Source organism: Gobio gobio (assembly GCF_949357685.1).
Source record: "Gobio gobio genome assembly, chromosome: 2".
NCBI lineage: Eukaryota > Metazoa > Chordata > Actinopteri > Cypriniformes > Gobionidae > Gobio > Gobio gobio.
The window spans coordinates 17,109,299-17,125,575 of record NC_137098.1 but is presented as its reverse complement, the minus strand read 5'-3'; positions in this window follow the sequence as shown (position 1 = coordinate 17,125,575).

The window sequence follows — 16,277 nt, the reverse complement described above, 5'->3', positions numbered from 1 at the left end:
AAAGTGCTGGTGACTCATCTGTTGACTCATGACTATAATTTTCCATTTACTTCTACTGAGAAATGATAAAACAGGTGCACTGTACCTAACTAACACAATGTTGGTCCAATGCCTTACAGTGGATCACATTTGGCTTGTTAGCACAGCTCCATTAGCAACTACACCATCTGGGCCTAAAAAAAAAAGCATTTTTCTCCATCAATGGACATTCTGAGATTTTTTTTATTGCAAGTAGAAACAAACCATCTAAAGCCCTAAAAAATGTGTACATGTAAGCCACTATAAAAATATATACAGCACATGTCTGCAATATATATCACAATATAAAAATGAGTGGCATTTATTTTAAGTAAATGTATATCATAAGCACACATTTCACGAAATTAAAGGTGTCATGAACTGGCTTTTTTATTTTTGTATACTGTTGTGGGGTCAACTTAAGACGTTTGCGTGGTTTTTACATTCAAAAACATCATAATGAATAAGTAATAGGCTATTTTCTGTCATGGTTTTGAGGCTCTCTGAAAAACGCTTGGTTTTAATGGGCGTGCCGCATTGAAGACTTGGAAGTAAACACCCACGGCTAGGATTGGATAAGATTTGCATATGAGCTTCAGCTCCTCTCGGTACATGTGGGGATTGTTTTGAAAGCGTCTGGGGAAACGCTCACAGGACATGAAAGTGTAAGTCGTGAAGCAAGCATTTATTTGATAGGAGACACAACATATATGAGGTTACCTGAAATAGTAAGTTGTTCATAAGACATTCTTTTTTTTATTTAATTTTTTTATTATGCAAATAGACAAGTACAATATTTACAAATGAGAAATTAGATGAAAATTACATAGACCAACAAAACATACATAATGGTCAGTACGATTTGGGTATATGTGTGTGTGTGTGTGTGTGTAACTGTAAGTGTAACTGGGTGTGGGAATGGAAAAATATTTGAATAAAGGAGCATGTAGGGAAGTACAACAGACATAACCAGAGTAAAAAATAAAAAAATAAATAATAATAATTTCAAATGACAATAATAATGATGAAGATAGTAATAGTATCCCAAAAACAACAACAAAGGAAAATGGAGTATGAGGAAGGTGACAACAGCAAAAGTAATAGCAATATTAATAATAATAGTAATAATAATAACAACAACAATAATAATAATGATAAATCAAATTAATAAGAAATTATAAATAGTAATAATAGTATTAGCAGTAGTAGTAATGATAAACATATGAACAAATATGCTCATTTCATCCGGAATGAGGGGGAGGTTAAAGGATCAGGAAGAGAATAAAAAAATTAAAATAAAATAATAGTAGTAATAATAATAATAATAATAATAATAATAATAATAATAATAATAATGGTAATATTGATACAGCCATTAATGATTATAGTAGAAGTTGTAATAGTAATGATAATAATAGTAATATTATTAATAACGGTAATATTGATACAGCCATTAATAATAAGGTATTATAAAGCTGCCTCTGATACCCCTCATGGCCATGGCACAGGATAGACCCCCGCCAGCATCATATTGCAACGGGCTATCAAGGTGAGGTGCAGCGGGGCCCAGGTCCCAAAATACCCATCCCCAGCCGTCACACACATGCCACGCTTACCCTGTCTTTGTTTTTTGTTTTTTCCTTTTTTTCCTTTCTTTCCTAGAAATATGGCTACTTTCATTGTTATACTCATGATATGTTTATGTCGACTAGTGTATAATGCATTAAAAAAAGCATGGCGTGTAGCATGGAACCAGCCCGGTGCAAAGCCCAGGCCGCCATACCCACGCCTCACTTACCCTATATGTGTACCATTTTTTTCTTCTTTTTTTTTCTTTGCTTTAAACCTTGTTTTATGCTCCAAATGAATGTGTGTGTGCACCTCATCTAATATGTGAAGCATAAAACAGCGAGACAAGTGCTGTGCCAGCCGGAGACAAGAAATCCCAGGCAGAAGTACAAGCTGGAGGGTGAAAACCCAAGGCCCCCTGCCCTACATCACACCCACCCACAACTAATCAGAACTGCACATGGCCGGGACTAGTATGCCATAACCAACCTGGGTCCGGAAGCAGCGAAAAAGAGAAAGAGAAATTTAAATTTAAATATCATTTTATAGGCATTTTATTTATATTTGAAATTAGTCTGCGTTGCTACCTCTTCCTGACCCCCCTCCCCTCAATCATGTGTGATTATTGATGGTATATCATTGAGGATGGCTTCAGACAAAGAAGTTCAGTGGATTCATGACTGTTGGAAGTTAAAGAGAGATGACCAAGAAAGGTGTAATTCCAAAGTATTATTTTGAGTGGAGGTAGTCAAGTTTTCCATGGAGATGTACTCTATTAGTAAATTTTTCCAAGTTGTAATGTGTATGGAGTTCCTTGATTTCCAGATCATGAGGATAGTTTTCTTGGCGATAGTTAGAGCCACTAGGAGTAACTGACTGTTTGTACTGTTTAAATTGATTATGTCACCTAATATACAGAGAGAGGGAGACAGCGGGATGTGACAACCCACAAAGTTGGATAGTGAGTCTGTAACTTTTTCCCAGAATTTTTTAACTGAGGTGCAATGCCAAATAGCATGTAAATAGGTGTCTGAGGTGTTTTGTGTGCAATGTGAGCATGTTTCTGAGGTAAAACCCATTTTAAATAATTTCTGTTATTTCATAAGACATTCTTAAGTGACATACAATGCACCTTTACAAGACTGTTATGTGTGTACATACAATGTCCTAGGGTGCTTGTTTATTTATAGACGGTTTGTCTATAACTTAAGGCAAAAGCGTGTGTTTTACAGGCTTTGTGGCTTTTCCCTGTAGACTTTCCATGTGGCCAAATTCCTTTGGGGTCGTAAAACGTCTTATCAGTTTTGTTTCCAGGGTAACCAAGGATCCTTCTCTGTTGTGTTGGGGGAAGGTCTGTTACTAAGCACAAAGTATTTAAAACATATTTGTTAAATGTAACAGGCAACTATGTGACTGATTTGCCTCAATCACTACAGTCTTACGCACGTGAGCTGGAACCGGCATGTTTATTTCTCTGTAGCGCGACCCGTTTAGCTGCACGAGTCGGTGAGCGGGCTTGAGGCGGCACTTCTGCATTCTATGACGTCAGTGGCCGACATATTCTGAGATTTCTCGTTTTCTGGGCCTGGTGTCAATAAAAGCTTTTCTTTGACTAACAAGGACATTTTCAGCTCTGAAACTTACAGGATATTCTTATATCACGATTAACTTTTATTCATCAAAGGCTCAAGGGGAAGTTGATTTCTCAATTCATCACCCCTTTAAGTTAATTAGGTTTAAAAATATGAAGAAATAGATTGCTGTATATTCTTCAAATTGAAGTCTTGGACACTTTGTGGTTGTCTGTCTTTGTTGAACATGTTGATGGTTAATGTGATTAACTACACCAGTGTTTTTTTTTCTGATGGGACAATATTTTCAGTGTTATTTTAGTATCATATATATATATATATATATATATATATATATATATATATATATATATTAGTTTTTATATTTTTTATGTTGATGGGCCCCTTTGACTTCCATAATATGGCAACAAAAAAAAAGGAAATACTATGGAGGTCTATGGGCTACTGACATTCTTCAAAATATATTATTTTGTGTTCAGCAGAAGAAAGATATTCATACAGGGTTGGAACAACTTGAGGGTGAATAAATGATGACAATTATTATTTTTGCACTAAAGTAGCGAAATCTCCTTTTCAAAGTGAAACTTAACACTGCGTAGATTGACGGGATATGGGGGAAACGTCATCAGTGTGACCAGTGTCTGAAGCACGTGTGTAAACACGACATTTTTATTGGCCAACGACAGTCAGTGACGTCATTACCGGAGTGTCCGTGAGTATAAGAGGGATCATCAGAATTTTTGTCTTTTTTGTTTGTTGCAGCATGTGGTGAGGACGATTTACTATGGAAAACTCAGACAAGGGCTTCAGGAAGTGTGTGCCTCTGTGTCCTAGGTTTTTTGACACTTAAAGATACACACAATCTGTGCATTTGGTGTTTGGGTTGAGGAACATGCGTGTTCATCACGTTCTCAAGGGTTCTGAATGCACCCATTGTGAGAAATTCCCAATGAGGAAGTTCTGTTCACGCTTGACTTCATTCTCGAGAAATGATGAACAAGCGTCTGTGCATTGCGGCGTGCTGTAGCTGAGACACAATGGAGGTTGCAGTCATGAGGACCGCAGTTCAAGCTGGCTGAGGAATTCCAAAAAGGTATAGCTCTTTCATGTTCTTTATTAACTGGTTTGAGCGATCTGTTGAATCAAGATGTGCTGTCTCTTGAGCCATCTGATACAGCAGATAGCATGCTGCTGGCCAGGAAGAGGCGGATACAATTGGAGGGGGAGAGTATATAGCTTTTATTAAGCCCTCTTAGCCTGCCAGCCCCACATACGTGGAGCTGTTGGATATTGTGGCTCACGCCACTACTAGATTGGATCTGGTGTGTGGAGGTCAGGAGGTCGCTCATGACAAATTCAATGAGGGGATTCCTGGCAGGCCATAATCATCCTTCTCCTATGAGCCTCCTATGAGTCTTCCACAAAAGACTATATTCAGTTTGCATCTATTCTTTACAATATTTGAATGGTTTGAATATGGGATGATTGCGTTGGTGACGATATTTGATGATGCTTTGTGTTAAGGATACGCGGGTTATAGGGATGAAACGGTATGGAAATTTAACATCACGATTATAGTGACCCAAATTATCACGGTTATCAATATTATCACGGTTTTGTTCAAGTTTTATATTTGAAAATCAACAAACAAACTAAAGCAGCTCTATGCACTTTTTTTAAGCTAGATTCTGTGGGATTTTCTTCCTTATAATGGCTGTCGTCAATAGCAACGCATAAATAATAATAATTTCTCGTAAATATAATCTCTAATATTATCTCTGTAAATATATTCTCAAGCAATATTCTCATCAGTGTTCAGCAATAATGCATTTAAATCTATTATGTTTTGTGTAAGAGCCCAAACAGTATCCTAGAGAAATAATGCATATCCATATTTCCATATGATTTGACAGTTTATTTTATTAAATATCAAAATGTCTGCATCATACCTGACACCTAGATGATCACTTTACAGCCAGTTTTATGACTTTCATTCTCTTCAAATGCTATTAAAGTTTCAAACGTGTATAACGTTACCAATGTTGTATGTAACTTTAGAGACGGTCCCTAAATTCACCAACTTTGTCACATCAGATGCGCTGTGGTTCTGCTGTGTTTGTTTGAAACTATTTTCGCTGCTGAAATAGAACAAAAACAACCTCAACCTCTGTATGATGAGTGAATCTCTTGCGTATATCACACACACACATCTCTGCTTTTAGTGTAGATTTCAGCGTGTGAGCGGCGCGCGCTCTGAACAAAATTCCGGATAATCTGAACGCCTCTGATTATGAGACATTGCATTCATAAACTCAATATAAACACGTGTGAGTGGTTATAATGCGCAACGCGATTATAACAGATGGCTTTTGAGAAGACTATAATAAGTTCAACAGCAGAGTGGCTAGTGTGCAGCCGAAATAACGTTAAAGGGGGGGTGAAATGCTGTTTCATGCATACTGATCTTTTTGCACTGTTAAAGACTTGGATTCCCATGCTAAACATGGACACCGTTTCATAAGCTAAGGTGGACGTTTGATGGGAGTATTTCTTTGCCAAAATTAGTACTTCCTGTTAGTCATAAGTTTCGGAAAGTTTTTTTCGATCATGGGTCCGCTTGACGTCAACAGGGCGGAATTTCCTTGTATGGGCCGTACGGACAATTCTACCGGAAGAGCGCGCGCGAGAGAGAAAGAGCGCGTGAAAGCAATAGGCAACGCCCATCAGAGCGCTGGCTCGTACAGATGGAATTTGCTTTTCCGGATCAACAACTGAGTTGCGCAAATATTTATGTCTGTTCCCTGCATTTCGGTGCCGATTGTTTTATAAACAAGGCCCAGTTCGACGCCGGATTTTCAGATCGCCTAATACTGAAGGATGGAGCGGTCCCAACGATAAAGGTCCCAACGTTGGAACCGCAGGTTTGACTGCTTCAAATGTCTGTTTTTGCCTATGCCCATCAAGTAACGTTAGCCCAAACATGATCACGTATTGATCAATGGAGCATGCGATGTATAGTGTGTGTACATTTGTTTAGCTGGCCACTATATGTGTATGTTTGTGTATTGTAAAAGCACTCCAAACAACAATACACAAAGAATGGGGAAATATGTTGAACTAAATAAGCGCGCATCTTCATTCAAATGCGCTACTATTCCATGTCTTTCTATGTAAACACTAGCCTGACGCGCAAAACCAGTCCGCTTACTACAAATCATGTCTACACCAGGCACGTGCAGAGGGGGGGGCTTTGGGTGCTCGAGCCCCTGCCCTTTTTCAAAATGAATCAAAAGTGCCCCTCTCAGACAAATATCAATGATAATATCGTGGTCAACAAAACTAAATAAATGTGATTATTATAACATGACAATGTATACAATAGTAACGAACGGCTCAAAAGTCGGACAATTTCTGTTGAGGCGTTGCCATAACGCGTTGCTATGGATCGCGTGCGTTTTGATTGACAGCTGATTTTCCACTGTTCGGAAGCGGCTCTCGAGCCAAATATGGTCCTTTCAGAGAGTGTGTGGCCTTACGGGAAAAAAAGTAAACCAATATTTTTTTTCATCCATAATTCAGAGCTAATGTGTTGATTTAATTACAAATCTATATATTATATATTTTAAAGTATTACACAATTCACCAATGCCCGTTTGTCATGTATATACACCAACCAATCGTGATCTGGCAAAGCAAGTTCAAATTCCATTGGGCGATGTGAAGTGGAGGGGTAATTTTCTGTTCTTATTCATAAATCGGTTGAAAATTACATGGACAGACGAACTAACGTTTGTGGAACGATTTCCTGCGGTTTGTCTCATTTTATAAATTGCATCACTGACAAAATGAATTTTAACAGACAACAAACAAATCCCTGCACAAAACCACAGCAGCAGCAGCAGCAGCAAACGTCAAAATTCACTTGTATTTATGTATATTGATACACCATTTACCATTTCATGAAACTATCAAAGTTAACAAAAACCAAGTGCCACCGGCATACAGGCCTATTATGTGAAGATACGTGAAAGGACTTTATTATATTACCATTTTTGAATATTATGCAGCATTATGAAAGTCTCTTATGTTCATCAAGCCTGCATTTATTTGATAAAAAACAGCAATATTGTGAAATATTATTAAAATAATGTTTTTCTATTTTAAAATAATTTAAAATATAATTTATTCCTGTGATCACAGCTGTATTTTCAGCATCATTACTCCACTCTTCAGTGTCACATGATCATTCAGAAATCATTCTAATATGAGGATTTAATGTCAATGATTGAAACTGTGATACTATTTTCAAGATTCTTTGATTAATAAAAAGTTAAAAAGAACATAATGTAATAAAATCTCACAATATTAGGCTACTGTTTTTTTCTGTATTTTTGATTAAATAAATGCAGGCTTGATGCCCCTTTTTTACATTTGAGCCCCTGCCCCTGAAGAACTCTCTGCACGGCCCTGGTCTACACAAACCACGCGTAAACACACACACACACACACACACACACATACACACACACACACACACACATTGTAACACTCGCGCTTGACATGGTGTTCTAAATAACACAAGCCGCTAAGCATATTATATAGTTAGTGTAACTTATACCACATAGTTGACATCCTGCTCTAGCCGTTTTTGCTGCTGCTCCTGTTCAACTTCAGCCTCTGGGTCTGATTCCGGATCATAGATGTATGGCTGTATCTGATTAAAAGCCATTTTTTATTTTGAATAAAGTTTTTCCCTGCTTTTAGGGATGACGCAGCTTTCAGACTCACTCAACACAGTAACAGCGGCGCGCGCTCGACATTCTTTAGCTCCGCCCACACGATACGCCCCCAGCCGCACGGCTTTTTCCGGAAAGACTCGGAACAGCGCATCTTTCTTTTATAATTATAATAAAAATAAAGACTTTTCGGAGATATGCAGGATGCAATGCTACTCTATAGGTACTCAAGATTGACATGAGACTGACTGAAACTGAGTGCCCCCCCCCCCCCCCCCCTTTAACTTACACCCGCAAATGGCGGTTGTTAATGGCAAACCCTGATTATTATCCCTTAAATGTCACCCTAGTCTTGTCTGAACTTGTTCGTTCGCTTCACGTTATTATTTCCCAGACGTAGTTTTGGTATTCAGGTCAAAGTCCACTTGCCTTGCGTTCGTAGTTTTGAAGTGTTTTCCCCCTATTACAGCGACTTATTCTGGCATGTTCTGCAGACAGGGTGACCATCTTCGATTAAGTTTCCCTCAGGACTTTTGTAAAAGCCAAAATATGACAACGCCTCAGATTTGGTCCTTTTAGATATCTGAAAAATCTCCCGGCGCTGTCACTGCCTTCTGCCTTTTCTTCTCATTCAGAAAACAGCGGTGCGCGCAACAGACTGACGCTGACTGGACATGATTTACCGCGAGTTTTAAAATCGTGATAATCACACGCGGTTTTAATGATAATTAAATTTTATACAATATTACTAACCGTCACTAAATTTTATCATGGTTTATCGTGAAACCGGTAATCGTTTCATCCCTAGCGGGTTATCTTTCACATATGCTGCAGTGGGTCAGGGCAATGGTGCCATGCATTCAATGACATTGCAAGCATATTAGGCGGATACACTTAGAGATTTGGATCAGAAGCAGGGATTGTCGCCTAATGAGCAGGAAGTGCATCCTGCGGCAATCTAAATCTTCACCTATGACCTCTTGGGGACCTGGTCTGTCACAGTCTGAGGACTGGAGGCTGGGCTAGAGGAAAAGTGGAGCCTTTGAGGAGTTGAACACAGAGGAGGCAGAACACTAGGAGGAAAAGAAAAGATCTGAAACAATTTGTTAAACAGGATCGAATTGCTGAGGACAAGACAAGTCACCTTTATATAGTGCTTTATTTATATAGTGCACTACAGATTGAAACAGCTTTACAGTGATAACAGGAAAATAATGCAACAAAGTTTGTTTTGAATGTACAGCAGCTCTAGAAGAAAATAGTGTCATTGTTCAGCTTAAGTACGTTTAGTGTTGATTTATTTCTGTTGTAAAAAATAATTTGTTGTTAATTTAGTTAATTTATCTATACCAGTGTTTCCCAACCTTTTTTCGGTCATGGCACCTTTTGAAAATGTTCTCCATTTTGTGGCACCCCCTCGCATACGTTACGCTAGGGGTAACGGTACAGTTTGCTCACGGTTCGGTTTGTATCAAGGTTTTAGGTTCACGGTTTCGGTAAGGTTCAGTATTTGCTATGTTCAGGGAAAAAAGGACTACTGTCAAACAAAAATAAAGAAAATAATAAGAACAAAATTTAAATACAAGCAGCAGCACAAAAATACTATTGAGCAAAGATAGGCCTACTAATAAAATAAACTATGTTTTTCAGGTACGTCTAACATTAGTTTTCAGGTACAGAAATTGATCAAATGTAAAATAACTGCATATTTGAGTGTATAAATTAAAGATTAATCCTATTAAACTTACAAAAGCTACTCAATCAAGAGCAGTGAGTGGTGTCCTTGTCTTTTGTTGTTTGACATTAAACAGACAGCAGTAAAGGCTACAGCCCCTTTAAGACCTAATGCATGGATAGGAGTCATCTTTCTCGACTATATTAAGTTTACTTCAGGCATATACAGACTGTCTGCTAGAATACTAAAGATGGACATGTTGACATACTTTTTGTGTGAGTTTGTCCGTTCAAGAGCAAAACTTGAAAGAGAACTCAATATTTGCGCGCTGTGAGACGTGTGCGTGCTTTCGGATGAGTGCACAGAGACACATTTTCTCGTCTTCTGGCACTACTACACCCGGGTGATGGCGGCGAAAATGACTGGTCATCTCCGAACATACGGCACACGATACCCCTGCTCTCGTCACACGGCATCAGGCCCCAGCATGCTAGAGTTTCACTGGGACAGGCTCAGTCAGGGGCCAGTTCTCATCTAGCCAACAAATGAACTGTGGATGATTATGATTCAGGCAGCATTAGAGAAGTCATATTGGATCGAAACATTCAAAATATTTAATCCAGTTCCATCTGGTTGAATTTCGGATTCATCAAGCCAGTATGGAGATGGGTGTGTGAGACACAAGAAGTTGCATTTACATAAGGCCCTGAGGCTGGATGGATAATGGACTGATAATGGCATGTTTGATTATTTTACGATCCGCTTTCTGAAAGGTCTGACACAGGACTTGAAGCTAAAGCTGCTAAATTCCTTCCCCAATTTATTCCATCTTCCTAGTTTTCCTCCCTCCCCAACCACAGTTGGGTTTAAAAGTAAGGAGATTGCTTCCCTTTAGAGGAATAGACCCATCTAGTTGACCCTGGTAGAAGACAATGCTAATGAATTGAGGATGTTCATCGGGGGGCGTCCCACCTTGTTTTCTGCCATTGACTATGGCCAGTGCTAATTTAATCAAGTACGGGCAATGGGAGTTCCTATATGAGTGTGTTGAGAATGTTGAGTTGCCTCTCCCATGACTCTGGGGACTTTAAGTAGGATTGCTCCCCAGTGGCTCCCTTTTAAAAGGGCAGCAGTATTGAAGGCTGTATCTAACGCTTAGCACGCTTCCTTTGGCTATTCTCCAGGGCTTTTCTCTCCCACTGTCTAGGGTTTTAAAGTAGGGACCTCCTCTCCCTGTTGGAGCCTTCACCGATCAATGTAGAACCTAAAAAAGGGGAGTAATTTGTATTATAGCATCCCTTCGTGTTATTGAGCGTGTTGGGAGTCTTTGGATCCTGAATGAGTCCAGGCAGGATGTGAGCATTTTCCACCAATTTCTATGGGGTAGTAGAATGGCTCCCTAGGAGTTTTAGATTTTAGGAAAAGGATAGGGGGTAATTTTTCATGCAGTTCCCATATTTTGCTTCCCTAGAGGTAGTGGTGGGCCAAGGTCACATTCTAAAAAGATGATGGGCCAGTATTCCCTATAGGCTGTGTCAAACAAAAGAGATAGCTAAACCTCAGAGCTCTGCTCTTGAGCCATATATGGCTAATGCCTGGCTCACAAGGAAGGGAGGTTGAAGGCTGGGACTTTCCTTGTCACAGAGCATAGACACTTGGGTAAAGGCTAAGGGAATATTGCCACTTGACAGCCTCTATGAGTCTTAGGATGCACCCTGTATGATTGATCTGACGCATCGGACCTCAGCTAAATAAGTCAGTAGAGTCACACATTATACCTAGTTGTGCATAGGCACAGCTAATGAGGCAGGTATTCCCTCAGCATGCTAGAGTGGGTATTTGTTCCCCATAGCATCATTCCAAGATGCAGTGTTGAATTTCTCAGATTGCGACTGTATGGTTGTCTCGGTACCCTTCTCAGGGAACCATGTTTACAGTCCTAACCTGGATGTTTTTATATGGTTTTAGTTTTAGTTAACTATGACCTTTTTGTAAACTTAAAGGGAACAGACTTCATATCCATAAAACATGAGACCAGTTAAAAATTATTTTGTGTGGCTCAAAAAAGCGAAGTTCTGAAAATAGCATCATGTTTGCAGATGCAACTTTGTTTAATTTTTTTGTCTAAACACTTTTAACTGTGGCTTCATAGTTCAAATACTTGTGAAGTCCATTGTATCTCACTAATATTTCCTTACAGTATGTTCTATGAGTGCCTGGCTCTTTTTAGATGCTCTTAAGTGTGAAATGGACTTAAGACCCCCACAGAATGCACAAACTGAATGCAGTGTAATTCGCTGTGGATAGAAGCTTTTGCAAAATTCATGAATGTAAATGAAAGTGTTATTTGTTTCACTGACTGCTGCTGCTCATGTCACAGATGAGGATATTTGCTAGTAAAGGGTTTGGGACTGCATGTGTGTGTTCTTGCAGTGACAATTGTTGTCATGCTGTAATTTTCCTGTAGCTCCAGAGTGATTAATCACATGGCTTTTACAGCTCAGGTTATTGGCTCAAAAAGTCATGAGAAAAGATGCTATTGTGATGAATGGGAATGTTGATATATAGCTTTCCCCAGGTAATGGCATCCTTGTTCCGTTCTTCTTCTACTCATACGTCCATTCTTATTTCTCACCTATCACACTCTCTATCTTCACTTCCTCCACCCATTTCACCTCTTCTCAGTCCTACAATTATTCTCTCTTTTTCTCTAGAGGCCTCATTTCCATTGCTTTGGGGTTTCAGAGGTGATCCCTTTATGCATAGTGAAGTCATGACAGTGTTGTGAAAAATGTAGTATATTGTGTTGTGTATGTTTTGGCTTTAACCTTAGTTGGTGAAAGGTTTTGAGAGGCTAAATCTTGGGTAGTAGAAATGTGTGTATTGTTTTGACTATGAAGAGCACTAACCTTAAAGAGGCCTTATTATTCCCCCTCTTGATTTTGTTCTCCTTTCTTGACATTATTGCAGCAGCCCACTTCCCAGTCAGTCACGCTCTGTTTAGTTCCTTTCTCTATAAAGCCCTTCCTTCTGAAAGGCACAATGTGCTCTGATTGGTTGGCTGGCCAAGTATGTTGTGATTGGTCAACCTCTTCGAGGATGTTTCGGACATGCCACGACCCTTACCATAACCGCTCAACACACTACTAACGCAACTCAACCAGGCCTCGTCTCCTTTTTTTCCCCCTTTTCTTTTATTTTTTTGCATTTGTCTTGGGCAGGAATTATTTAAATATTAAATAGGAATATTGTGACGTGTACTTTCCCGGGAGAAAACCTAAGACTACAATCGAGGCGTTTCAGGGAGTTCAGAAACTTTAACATTACACACTAAAGAAACTTGTAAATGTACAAAAGCAAAATTAGGTCCTCTTTAGTGTTTAATTACAGCTTCCATTTCACAATACTTAGATCACGTTTTCAAAAGTCTTCACATTCAGAAATAACATTCATGCTTGGCACAGCATTTAATTTCACATATGTGAAATGCACTAACATTCCCAAAACACTTAATACATTTCTGAAATCAGCTCATTATTCAATAACCCTATAAGCTTGTTACAGAACAAGCAACCTTTCTTTTGTAAAATTACTTTACTCTCCAGGTCACTAGATGGCACCAGCAGCCATAGACTTCATTGTGTTGCTGCTTATTAGGTTGTTTTAATTATGCCCCTCATAAGTTAGCCTGTTTCATTCAGTTGTGTTCAGTCTTGATCCTACCTGTACTATCAAGTTCAGAAAATTATGGTTCTCGTGTTTTTGCTAGATTGAATCAAGCTTCCATAAAGATAAATGTGCAGTTCGCCTAGATTCCTTCTTCATTATGCTCTAAAATGTTTTATTGTAATTAACATTAGGTATAGCTGTGTTTTTTTTTTTAACGTTTAATACATTTTCGATTGAAAACGCATCTTTTTTTTCTCTGTTTTGGCCTTCCATCCACACTGAGATGGCATTTTTGTCAACGAAGATAAAGCTTTTTGAAACCGCTCCCAAGTGGATACATTTTAAAACACTGTTTTTGTGTTGTAATGTGGACTGTGAAAATTGAGGTATTTAAAAACAATGATGCATGTTTAGTCATAGATGGTTAGGCTATATCGGTATTGTTGCCTTTCAAATTTTTGCTAAAGAGAAATGTTCCGTCTTCATATTGCATACCTGCAAATATGATTGAAAATTTAGCCTATTTGCAACCTGGCCGCAACACTGAGTGGTGGGATATTTTGCTAATAAAATGATTGTGCCAGAAGAATAGCTTAATAATTTTATGATGTCAGATCTCTGTACCATCTTGTGAATTTTTAGTATGTTTACACATGCACAATAAGGTGATTTAAGCATTTTCAGATGTTTCAGTGTGGATGAGCAACTTTTGGAAAACACTTGAAAACGCTAGTGTGGACAGGGAGTGTTTTGAATTGAAAACATTGTTTTAAAATGTATCCGGATTAATGTATACTTAGTCTATGTGCTGACTGAATTCACATTCTCAAAAATGTAATTATATGACTGTAATTGAATTAATCATTGAAGGTTTTACCTCTCACCTGTTGCTTTGCTGGAAAAATTGTACTCCTTTTTCTCTTGATTCATTCCTTTTTGCCCTTCAACCTGCCTTCCTTGATGCATATTTCCAAAAACTAAAAACGAAATCATTACACATGCATCCCCTTTTTCTAAAACATATTAACGAGACTAATGCTGCCTTCACATGCTATCAGAATTATCATAAATATGACTTCAGGGGCATTCATGTGCAACTTTTGAGTAGAAAACGTCTCGGTTACGTATGAGAAAATGGAGACGTTACGTCGACATCAACGTATTGGGATCACTTCTGGGAGCCCTATCAGCATCGACTGTATACAGAACGGGCCAATGGCCATTGGTGTGCAAGATTTGCATCTCGCGCTCCGCCCCGCAGCACAGGTACAAATACGGAAGCGGATACAGCGCACATTTGTTTTTCACTGAGGAGCCGATTTGTGACTTGTACAGCGATGGTACAGCAACAGTGGTGACGGGACGTAACGTCTCCGTTCCCTCCTTCAGGGAACGAGGGTTACATGCATAACCAAGATGTTCCCTTTCAGTCAGTCATGTTTGACGTCATTGGGATCCCTATTGAAAACAGCACTGCTGTTGCCACTTCCAGCGCCCTGCGTAAGCCTCTCAGACCCCCGTCTGTTGGGGCGGGAACTTACGCAAGAAAAGTCACTGCTGCTGTTCCACAAGACCCACTCAGCAGACTATTGGATAACGCTAGGAAAGCGTGCCTCAAGGGGATGCCGTGGAGACCACTAGGGCTGTTCCGAATACCATTTTTTGAGTTTCGAAGCTTCGTTAGTAATCAACATTGAATATTCAAAGCTTCGGAGGGAAGGGGCTGAACATATTCTTCCCTCTAATAAAAGCAGGAATCTTGAGAAGCGGCACGCCTCATGCGGGCAGGGCTTATGTGCTCCGTTACTACTATAAGTGGTCCATCCTCTGCTTGGAGACAGCCTTTCCCTACTGCTGGCCTCCGTAACAGATGAAGTGCTGTTCTGAGGTCCTGAAGCTTTGCGTTCTGTCCACGTATAACTGCAGAGTGCAGACGGGACAGAGAAAATCCAAGGCTGGGTCTGCCTCCTCTGAGGGCAGCGCTTGCAGGTTTACCACCTGGTCCCGGAAGGGAGTGGTGGGAACCTTGGGCACATATCCAGGCCGGGGTCTCAGGATCATGTCAGAGTACTGCTAACAACTTGAGGCAGTTGATGTGCCATTGCAGTTGAGGCCCTGTCCACAGACCCGAGACTGCATGCAATTGTACGTGGCCCTCCAGCCGGTGGTAGAGGCATCCGTGGAGGCCATAGCATGCCTGGACACTTATTCTAAGGGAACACCCGCTCTTAGAAACGAATGGTCCGACCATGGGCTGAAGGTTTGGCAGTAATTCGGCATGATTGTCACACGGAACGAGCCGTTCTGCCACGGCCATTTAGGTACCCGGTCGTGGAGCCAGTGTTGAAGTGGCTGCATATGAAGCAATAGGGAGGTGACTGAACACTGAACACCATGTCCCTGTGTTCGCACAACTGCTCTCTTGACTGGGCCAGAATCACCCAGTCGTCTAGGTAGTTGAGAATGCGAACACCACGCTATCTCATGGGAGCAATGGCTGACTGGGACAGCCCGAAGGGTAGGACTCTGTGCTGATATGCCCGCCCCTCAAACACAAAGCATAGGAACGGTCTGTGTCGAGTCCACTGGCAGGATTTCCACGTACCCCTTGGCTGGCCCACCATCAAGGGTAGTGAGGAGGGAGAAGCTTTTTTTGGTTTCGCCTTTTGCAACAAAAACACTTGAATGCAATGTATTTTATTGTAAAAAATTTGCTGGTTTTTCTTCAATATAATTACAAATTACCATCATGTTTAGAATGTGCTAACAGTTTAGAAAGCATTGTGTTGGCATTTGAAAAATGTGCTGCAAATATATAGCGTTTTGTAGAGTATGACAAGAGTTATAGAAATAAATAGATTTTAGGAAGATCAATGTTCATAGAATACATTTTATGCCAAAGCAATGGAAAAAAAAGAAAAGAAATATCGACCGTTTAGTCCACATAGACTGCTGTTGTGCTGACTAAGTTTTGAAAAAAAGTGACCAAAGTATTAAGGTCCTAGACTCTCAGAAAAT